Below are 10147 nucleotides of genomic sequence, written 5' to 3'. Positions count from 1 at the left end.
TTTTTTTTCTTTATAATTCTTTAGTTTCTCTGGAGACTCCACAATTTTTGTTTTCAGACTTTATTGTACTTCTTTCAAAGCAGTCAGGGACAATTTCAGTTCATTCTATTGAGAAAACTTTTATTTATCAGATAAAATAATACATGGGAGATTTTGTCATCCCTAGAATAGAAAAGAACCAAGAAATCAGATTTGTGTTCCTGCAGTGAGGGTAAAGTAAACTCTAACTATATCATCCCCCGGCTTGAGAGCTCACATTTGTCTGTAGGCCCGGGATCAAGTTCCTCCATGTGATATTCAAGGTCTTTCATTATTTGCCTCGTATTTTCCTCTCAAGGCTCATTTCTCAGAAGTTCCCTATTAAACTAAAAATTTTGGACAATTTGAGGAGTTTTCTCTTTAAGTCAATAAATGTGGTCCACCTAGAAAATCATGATCCCACTACTTGGTGGATTTCTACTCTCTGCTGAAAAGTCTGTTCCCACCCCCTCTATCTTCCCCCTGTAAGCATAACTCCTGTGCACACATCATAGTGTAATGATGCACGTATGTCTGCTCTGCTTGACTGGGCGACTTAGTGGGATGGGCAGTCATCTTACTCTCTCTGAACCTAACACTAACAGCGCGAAGCACGGGTTTTCAAAAGTCAATGGTGGCATCGCATGAATTCAAGTGAAGCAGACCTGGGAATTCAAAGTCCTGTGCTGATCTGGAATTGGGCAACAACAACAAACAATCCTATGGACCTCTTTCCCAAAGGTGTTGATGAAAATGCATATTAATTAATAAGCAAGAAATAGAAGTCCATAGTTTATAACATAAGAAATACCAACAATTACCGAATAAGAGAGTCAAAAGCACTAGAAAGAGGTGACTAATTAAAATAGGGGAGTTTTGTGTGTTTGCATTAAGAGGGACAAAAACAAAAAGCAAAATTGAACCAAACCAAACAAGTTCACAAACAATTAAAAATACTGTTGGCACAGGAAGGGTACACCCATGGGTTACCCTGGTAGGAATGAAAATGGGAAATGCCTTCTCAGAAATCAGTTCTGCAGTGTGGTGACTTTTAAAGGTGTATTTGCCTTGGCCAAAGACAGAACACAGCAAGGTGCCCAAATATATATGCAATATATGGTTTATGCTTGTCGCCCACACATGTACTTTCCTCTACTTAAGCTCAACAGCAAAAGGAATTAGAAACCAGGCGAAGGTCCATGAATTGGGGATTTGAAGGATCTATATTATAGTGTCCCTATGACTTGGAATTGACTCGGCGGCAGTAAGGTAAGGTGAGGTGAGGAAGGGCTTCAAAATGTTTGTTAAAAAATTCCAGTATCTTTTCATTCCAGCTCTCCACCATTTTTTATGAAGCCCTCTCGCACATATGAGGCACGATCATACGCTGCCATTAAAAGAATAAGGATTTTAATACATATGATGGCTCTGTTGTAAGGGGGGACAGGCAGATTTGAGAACACCACAGCGTAATTGATGTAGAATTGCACACATATACGAGAGGGCATCAGAAGGTTTGTGAAAAAAAAAATCAATTCCACCATCTTTTTATTCCATTTTTTCCCATGAATTTTTTGAATCTCCCTGGTATAAAGGAATGAAGAAGTGTAATGTATGATATGTATCAAATCGCATGATAAAATTCCAGGTGACTTTTACTTTACAATTTCATGGTTTCCATCATCTTTTAAAAAATAGTATTATTGGTATATAAATCACACATCGTACACTTTAATCGTTCAATCATGTAAGAGTTGTGCAATCATCATCACAATTGATTTCAGTACATTTTCTTCTTTCTTGCGCTCATTTGTGTAAGCTCTCCGTTTCTTCCCAACCTCCCCTGCTATGTCTGTAGGTAATTACTATTAATATAGTTACTGTCTCTATAGATTTACCTGTCCTACATTTCTTACACAGAAAACCACCCAAAACCAAACTAAACAGACAAAATCCAACAGCAATGACAAAATATAAAAGGGAAAAACCTCAATCAAAATGAAAAAAGAATGTAATCAAAACCAAAACAACTTTAAAATGGCTCAAAAAGGATACCAGATGATAAATGATGTAGCTAACCTAACTACATCTGCCATAATCCACTTTATAATGCATCCTATCTAATAGCAAGGCTATTAACATCCCTGGATTATAGTCAGAGGGGATTCACTAGAAGCTTTATCCATGTGGGTTCCCTGCAAATGGATTTTGGCTTGCACTGTCATCCGTAGCATTCTGCATACCAGGTGTTCAGAATTTATACCAGGTGTTCAGAATTTAAGCTCTGCTACCATTCCCTCTATCCGATTTGGATTTTAGTATGTACAACCTTTGGATCACACAGGCTGGTGTGATTTTTTCTTGTGGAGTTAGTTGACATCTCACCTAGATAGTTGTTTGTTTTAAGACAAACCTTTAAGAAGTTTCCATACTTTAAAAATAATATTTGTAAGGATGTACACTGGTACAGACAGGAACTGGAAACACAGGGAATCCAGGGTGGATGATCCCTTCAGGACCAGTGGTGAGAGTGGCGATACCAGGAGGGTCGAGAGAGGGTGAGGTGGAAAGGGGGAACCAATTACAGGAATCTACATATAACCTCCTCCCTGGGGGATGGACAACAGAAAAGTGGGTGAAGGGAGAGGCCTTAAGATATGACAAAATAATAATTTTAAAATTATCCAGGGTTCGTGAGGGAGGGGGCAGAAATGAGGAGCTGCTGCCAGGGGCTAAAGTGGAGAGCAAATGTTTTGAGAATGATGAGGGCAATGAATGTACAAATGTGCTTTACACAATGGATGGATGTATGGATTGTGATAAGAGTTGTATGAGCCCCTAATAACATGATTAAAATAATAACAATAAATAAATAAAAATAATATTTGTTATAGTTCATTGGACAAAGTTATTTTCATTTTGGAGGTTAAAAAAAAGGAGAAGCATTGTGTGATAACCCACAGTTAAAATACTCCTCCACACAATGTATCCAAATGTAAATGTTAGTTAGATGGAAAGATGCTTACCAAATGCTTGGTTTTCTCTGAAGTAGCTGACATCTTTTGGGAATTTTCTACTTGTAGCACTACCTAAGTAAAAAAGAAAACAATTGTTTTGTAATGATTAAAAATGTTTGGACCACTCAATGCTTTCTTTCTATAAAATACAACTAAGAAAAAAAGAAGAATTAAATGAATTAGAACAGAGAATTTAAAAAACGTTCTCTGTTCATAATGCCAAAAGAAATATTTAATTTTTTAAGTTACAAGCTCAAAGAACAGTACTATTTATGTCTTAACAGTCTAGTAGATCCTTGGGGGGAAAAGTACCCATATATTGGGGAAAATATATATATACTTAAATGACCACAATTACTTCCTACTGAACTTGTGTGTCTATTGGGCCCTATACAATCTCTGAAACCTTAGAATTAGATCAGACACAGAAACCCTGGTTTCCTATTGTGTAATCATTTTCTTGGGTAAACACTCAAACCCGAGTTTCCCAAAGAGTAGTACCATGACCTAACGTTAAACATGTGATCTTGAGTTAGCTGTTTAAGTGGTAGCTGAGAGGTTCTGAGAATTGTACTGTTTTCCTAGAAAATTAAAAATATTCTCAGGCACTCCAGAGGCTTTGCTGCACAGCCAGTCTGCCTCAGTGCACAGTTTAGGAACAGCAGGATGCAGCACAAACAAATGCCAAAAAATTGTAGTGAACAAGATAGAACATAGCTTTAGCAACACAAATAAACCATTGTGGATGACAGGAATATGTATCCAGTGTAATTGCATGATAGAATTTAGCAGAATGGTTAATGAGAGTAATGGGCCCGACAATAAGAAGGGATACCCCAAAAACTGGAAAAAAGCTCCTCTGGGAAGAGCTTCCGTAGCACACATTTTACCCACTAGGCAAGCATCTAGCAACTCCCTCTGAGTTAGGGCACCCAGTGGCATTGCCTGGGAAGTTCTCTCTGGTCACAGTGAATTTTTCAAAAGCTGCTTCTCTCAAACCTCGTTTTTTTGTGTGATGGCCGATTTAAGAGAACAGCGTGTGGCTGTGAAATTTTGTTTCCTCCTTGGGAAAAGTGCAGCAGAAACTGTTGTGATGTTGAACACAGCTTACTAGGACAGCACTATGGGGAAAATTCAAGTATACGATTGGCATTCTCATTTCAAAAATGGCAAAATGTTGATTGATGACAAACCTCATTCTCGATGTCTGTGAACTTCCCAAATAGATGAAGATGTCAACTCATAGTGCATTTGGAGTTCATACCACCAGGTCAGACTCTTAATCGAGCTTTCTACTTAGAGGTTCTGAAAAGATTGCACAACAGTGCAACAAAAAAGGCCTGATTTGTAGCAGTCGGGGGTGCTGTTTTGCCACCATGACCTTGTACCTGCTCATGAAGCCATCTCAGTGTGCTAGTTTGGGGCAAAAGACAGCAGGCTTCTCTTGCCCCACTTACTCACCTGACCTCATTCCGTGTGACTTATTTTTGTTTCTGTGAATGCAGAGGGACATGAAAGGACAGTGATTTGATGACGTAGAAGAGATGAAATAAAAAATAAGGGAGGTGCTGTCATCCATTGAAACAGATGAGCTTGAAAAATGTTTCCAAGAATGGAATCGCTGATTTGACAAATGTATGAAGTGTAATGGAGAGTACTTTGAAGGTGATAGGTTGTTTTATAAAAAAGACTTAAATATCTATCTTTGAGGGGTATGGGAACCCGTTTTTATTTTGTTTTGTTTTTAGTACCCCCTCATATATCTATTTCATTTGTAATGGAATGCTCTTATCACACCACATGGCCTTCAACACCTACAAAACCTTTTTTTTTTTTTTTCCATTTTAAGGTGTCTAACAACACAGACTTATTTTATTCTGAAGAAACTCCTGTTTCAGTCTTTGTAATTGCTGAAAATCAGCTGAAAGTGGTTTGAATTTTTCTTGCTCCTCAACTGGAACAGAACTAAACACAGCAATGTAAAATAATATTTACCAGGACCTTAACTTTGAAGGCCAAAATGAAATGCCTACTCTCAAACAGTTGAAGTCAAAAAGCCACCTCCTTTCATGTTTCCGAATCACCATTCCTCTACGACAGCTTTTGCAACTGTCCTCTGTCCCAGAGAGAAAACAGATCAAAGAGTGGTTCCATTTCTACCCCAAATCTATGGGCTTCTCATCTGCATATACCCTACCCATTCTGAGAGCACTCCTAATAAAATAAAGCGGCATCCCTTCTTCTGTCTAATGCTAATTTCTCCACCTTTGCTCCATGGCTCACCCCTCTGTGGTTCATTTATGCCACTCGTCCAGTCCTTCCGATCAGCATGGATCCACATTCATATGAATGTTCTCAACATTGTTTGTTGCCTATCTGTCACATGTTATTTTCATTTTTCTGTTAGTGGGTACAATCCAAAGCCCTGGTGGCATGGTGGTCACATGTTGGGCTGCTAACGACAAGGTCATCAGTCCAAAACCACCAGAATCCGTGGGAGAAAGATGAGCCCTTCTTCTTCTGTAAAGATTAAAGGCCTTAGAAATCCACAGGGGCAGTTCTGGTCTACCCTATAGAGTTGTTATGAGTCAGAATCGGTTCAATGGCAGTGAATTTTTCTGAGTATAACTTTTTCAGATTTTTACCTAGCCTGCCACTTGTACTTCTTTCTCTGTAACTCTGTTTATAGCTATTGCTCATTTTTCTATTAACTTTTTTCATATTCATTTGTAAAACTTTTTATATATTATGAATATTACATTGGCCTTGTTATTAGAGTTATTCATGCTTGGTTGCATCTGTTTCAAATAACTTCTCCCAGCTGGCCATTTTTCTTTTAATTTGATATATGGTGTATTTTTTACCATGCAAAATTTTACTATTCCTCTCTTGCCCCAGTCTTTTCAGCTTACTGTTGCCTCGAGGGATAATGTTTTGCCAGGGCCAGGCTAGAAAAACCCTCTGAAACAGATACATTCAAAGACATCTACAAATTAGAGGAGATTAAAAAAAAATTCTTTCTAGAAAAACCCTCTGAAACAGATACATTCAAAGACATCTACAAATTAGAGGAGATTAAAGAAAATTCTTTCTACCTAAAGTCAATATGTATAAGGCAAGAAGTAATGAATGAATCAAACAAAATCCCAAATACATTACATAGTGAAGGAATATAATTGTTATCAGAATGATCTGAAGGAAAGACAAGAGTTCAGATAGTTACTGCTCACCTGCATTAAGAGAATTGTTGCCTGGAGGCAGTTAGTGGCTTTAAGTAAGGCAGACTGATTCATTAACACGACGAAAAAATCAAAAGGAAATAGATAGGTAGATAGATAGATAGATGGATGGATAGATAACATAATTAATGTGAGGAGAGGATAAAGCTAAACTAGTGTTCCTTTAGAAAAGACAACCTGAAATATTCTACCATTCAGAAAGGAAGATGACAGACTACAAGTGGAGTGTAGGGTCATAAGATTATTTACAACTGCATTTTGAAATTGCACATATTTGTAAATCTCCCACTTACTCCAGCTTCTCCAATTTCATGAATGCCTTTTGGTGTGCAGTGCGTAAGTGGAGTCTTTGGTCCAGTGGATTTCTATTAAAACCGCCATCTAGTCAGGGGACTATTACGGAGAGGCCCAATGGGGAGCCACAGGGAGAGGTTGCAGTTCAGACTCCCTCTCTCTGTTCCCTAGGGTACTGGCTGCTTCAAGAGCAGGACTCACGTGCCCAGGTGCCGGGGTGCAAAGATGAAACTACTCTTGTCCTACTTGTGCTTCAAGAGAAACAAAGTCCACAACACAGATGAGCCTTGACAATATTGTGCTGGCCTATGGACCGGGGCTGAGTGGAAGTCCGGTCTCTTTTCTGTGGAGTCCTGGAGGCCATCAGCTCCTTCACTATGAAGCTGAACATCTCTTTCCCAGCCACTGGCTGCCAGGAACTCATTGAAAAGGACATTGAACGCAGGTTCACACCTTTTCTGAGAAGCAAATGGCCACAGAAGTTGCCACTGTGGTGCTGGGTGATGAAGGGAAGGGCTATGTTGTTCACAGCAGTGATGGGAATGACGAGCAAGATTTTCGCATGAAGCATGTTGTCTTGACCCATGGCCATGTCCCTCTGTTACAGACCGAGGAGAACTGGGAGGGGCAGTGCAAATCCCTCCAGGGCTGCATTGTGGATGCCAGTCTGAGCATTCTCAACTCGGTTGTTGTGAAAAAAGGGGAGAAAAATATCCCAGGACTGACTGACAAAATTGTGCCTCATCGCCTGAGACCTACAAGAGCAAGCAGAATCCGCAAATTCTTCCATCTCATTAAAGAAGATGACCTCTGCCAATATGCTGTGCAAAAGCCCCTGAACAGAGAGGACAAGAAACCCAGGACCAAGGGGCCAAGATTCAGCGGCTTGTGACATGGTGTGTCCCGCCACAAGTGCCTGCACATTGCCCTGAAGAACCAGTGCACCAAGCAAAACAAGGACGAGGCCATTGAATGTGCCAACCTTTTGGCCCAAAGATGAAGGAAGCCAAAGTGAAGCATCAGAAACAGATTGCCAAGAGATAAGCCTGTCCTCTCTGAGAATGTCTACCTCCACATCCAGTCAAAAATAAAACAGATCTCTCGGAGCTTCAAATAAATAAGCTCATCTATTAAAAAGAAAGAAACATCATGCTGAGCAGAATAGGTCACAAAAAGGACAACAATTGCGGGATCTTACTTACCTGAAACAAACAAACATATAGAAACCAATGATTATGAGTCTTTCTCAGGGGTGATGGGGAAGGGGGGAGAGGGTAGGTTGAGGACCCTGAGTTTATATTAGAACTGGATATCAGGCATCAAAGAACAAAAAAATCGTATCATGTGTGCTCACCTCCCTGATATGATCTCTGAAGACAAATGGGTACATAAGCAAATGTGGCAAAGAAAGCTGATGGTGACCAGCTATCAAAAGATATAGCATCTGGGGTTTTAAAGGCTTGAAGGTAAACAAGCGGCCATCTAGCTGAGAAACAGCAAAGCCCACAGGGAAGAAGCACACCAGCCTGTGCAATCATGAGGTGCCGAAGGGATCAGGTATCAGGCATCATCAGAACAAAAAATCATATCATTGTGAATGAGGGGGGCAGTGCAGTGGAGACCCAAAGCCCATCTGTAGGCAACTGGACATCCCCTTACGTAAGGGTCACGGGAAGGAGATGAGCCAATCAGGGTGCAGTGTAGTGCCGATGAAACATACAACTTTCCTCTAGTTCCTAAATGCCTCCTCCCCTCCACTATCATGATACCAATTCTACCTTACAAATCTGGCTAGACCAGAGGATGCACACTGGTACAGATAGGAACTGGAGACACAGGGAATCCAGGGTGGATAATCCCTTCAGGACCAGTGGTGAGAATGGTGATACTGGGAAGGTGGAGGGAGAGTAGGGTAGAAAGGGGGAACCGATTACAAAGATCTGCATATAACCTCTTCCCTGGGGGACCGACAACAGGAGAGTGGGTGAAGGGAGATGTCGGACAGTACAAGATATGACAAAATAATAATTTAGAAATTATCAAGGGTTCATGAGGGAGTGGGGAGTGGGGAAGGAAGGGAAAAAATGAAGAGCTGATGCCAGGGGCTTAGGTGAAGAGTAAATGTTTTGAGAATGACAAGGGCAATGAATGTACAAATGTGCTTTACACAATGGATGGATGTATGGATTATGGTAAGAGTTGTATGAGCCCCTAATAAAACGAGTTAAAAAAATAACTGGAAAAGGACAGTTAGGATAGGTGCATAGTTTGAAGGGTGTGTTCAATATCACTGAATGATATGCATGAAAATGTTTGAGATACTGTGTGTACAGTTACATATGTGTTTGTATTAGGCCGGGTTGACTAGAGATACAAATCCAGGGACACTCACATATGTGTAAGAGAGAGCTTTCTGTCAAGAGGTAATTGTATCTCAAGCAAACATCGCAGCCCAGTCCAGATCAAGTCCACAAGTCCAATACTAGTCCATAAATCCCTCTTCAGATTCACACAGCCACATACAATAATGCAGAATGTAGAAAGATCACAGGTCGGTAGGTTCAAAGTCTTATAGATCCAATGCCGGTGGATGCATCTCCAGGGCTCTGGCTGCCATCAGCACGGTTTGAAGTGACTGGTCAACAGCAAGGTAAAGCAGAGAGTGCGTGGCCTACCTGCAGGGAGAAAGAGAGAAGGAGGCCAGCCCGAGAAAGCCATTTATCTTGGTCACCCTGCAATCAAGCTGTGACCTGATTGAAAGGCTAAACTGACCCACATTTTCCTGTGGGAGCCACGTTGGCACAGGAAACCTAACTATCCCGGTGTTCAAGACCTTGATCATCATGGTAATAAACCATGAAAGCAAGGACTTGGCGCCCTGGGCCTTCCCGTCCAGAAATCAGCACAGGCGATTTAGCAGCCTTTCTACTCGGTGACCTTCTCTCAAAAGGTGAAACTTAAGGCAGGAAAATCAAAGCCCTAAGTCTGAAGGACCTGCATTGATCACTAAAAATGTTGGTCAAAAAGCCCAAGATCTCACTCATGAGTACATATCCCAAAGGACTGAAAGCCCAACCCAAACTCACTGCCATCGAGCCCATGCCGACCCGTAAGGACCCTTTCAGGCGGAACTGCCCCTGTGAGTTTCAGAGATTGTTAACTCTATGGAGTAGAAAGTCCTGTCTTTCCCCCACTGAGCAACTGGTGATTTTGAACTGCTGACCCTGTGTATTGCAGCCCAATTGCAGGTTAATTAACCATTACACCACCAGGGCTCCTCAAAGCAGGGATTAAAGCAGATACCTGTACCCACATTTCCTTGCAACAGCGTTCACAATAAGGATAAGGTGAAGCCTACTCGGCGTCCATCAACAGATCCATAAATAAAACGCAATAGAGCCATGCGCTATCTCTTGTCAGTCATAACGCGAAGCATGGCACCCCATGGAAGGACCTTGGGAACTTCAGACTGAATGAATGAGCCAACTGCAACAACTGTTGAATGATCTCACTTATAGAAAATATCTGGGAGCGTCAAATGCACAGAGACAGAACGTACAGCAGTGGCTCTCCAGGGCA

General features: G+C 41.0%; 1 pseudogene; it reads left to right on the top strand.

Moving 5' to 3' along the window:
- The first annotated feature begins 6945 nt into the window (after positions 1-6945).
- On the top strand, positions 6946-7612 carry LOC115872687 (annotated as a pseudogene).
- Positions 7613-10147: the final 2535 nt, after the last annotated feature.

The sequence above is a fragment of the Echinops telfairi genome, unplaced genomic scaffold (assembly GCF_000313985.2).
Source record: "Echinops telfairi isolate 266 unplaced genomic scaffold, ASM31398v2 ScPeMD7_7439;HRSCAF=8477, whole genome shotgun sequence".
Taxonomy (NCBI): Eukaryota; Metazoa; Chordata; class Mammalia; order Afrosoricida; family Tenrecidae; genus Echinops; species Echinops telfairi.
Note: the sequence above shows the minus strand (reverse complement) of the source record. Positions and strands in the feature narration are given on the sequence as shown.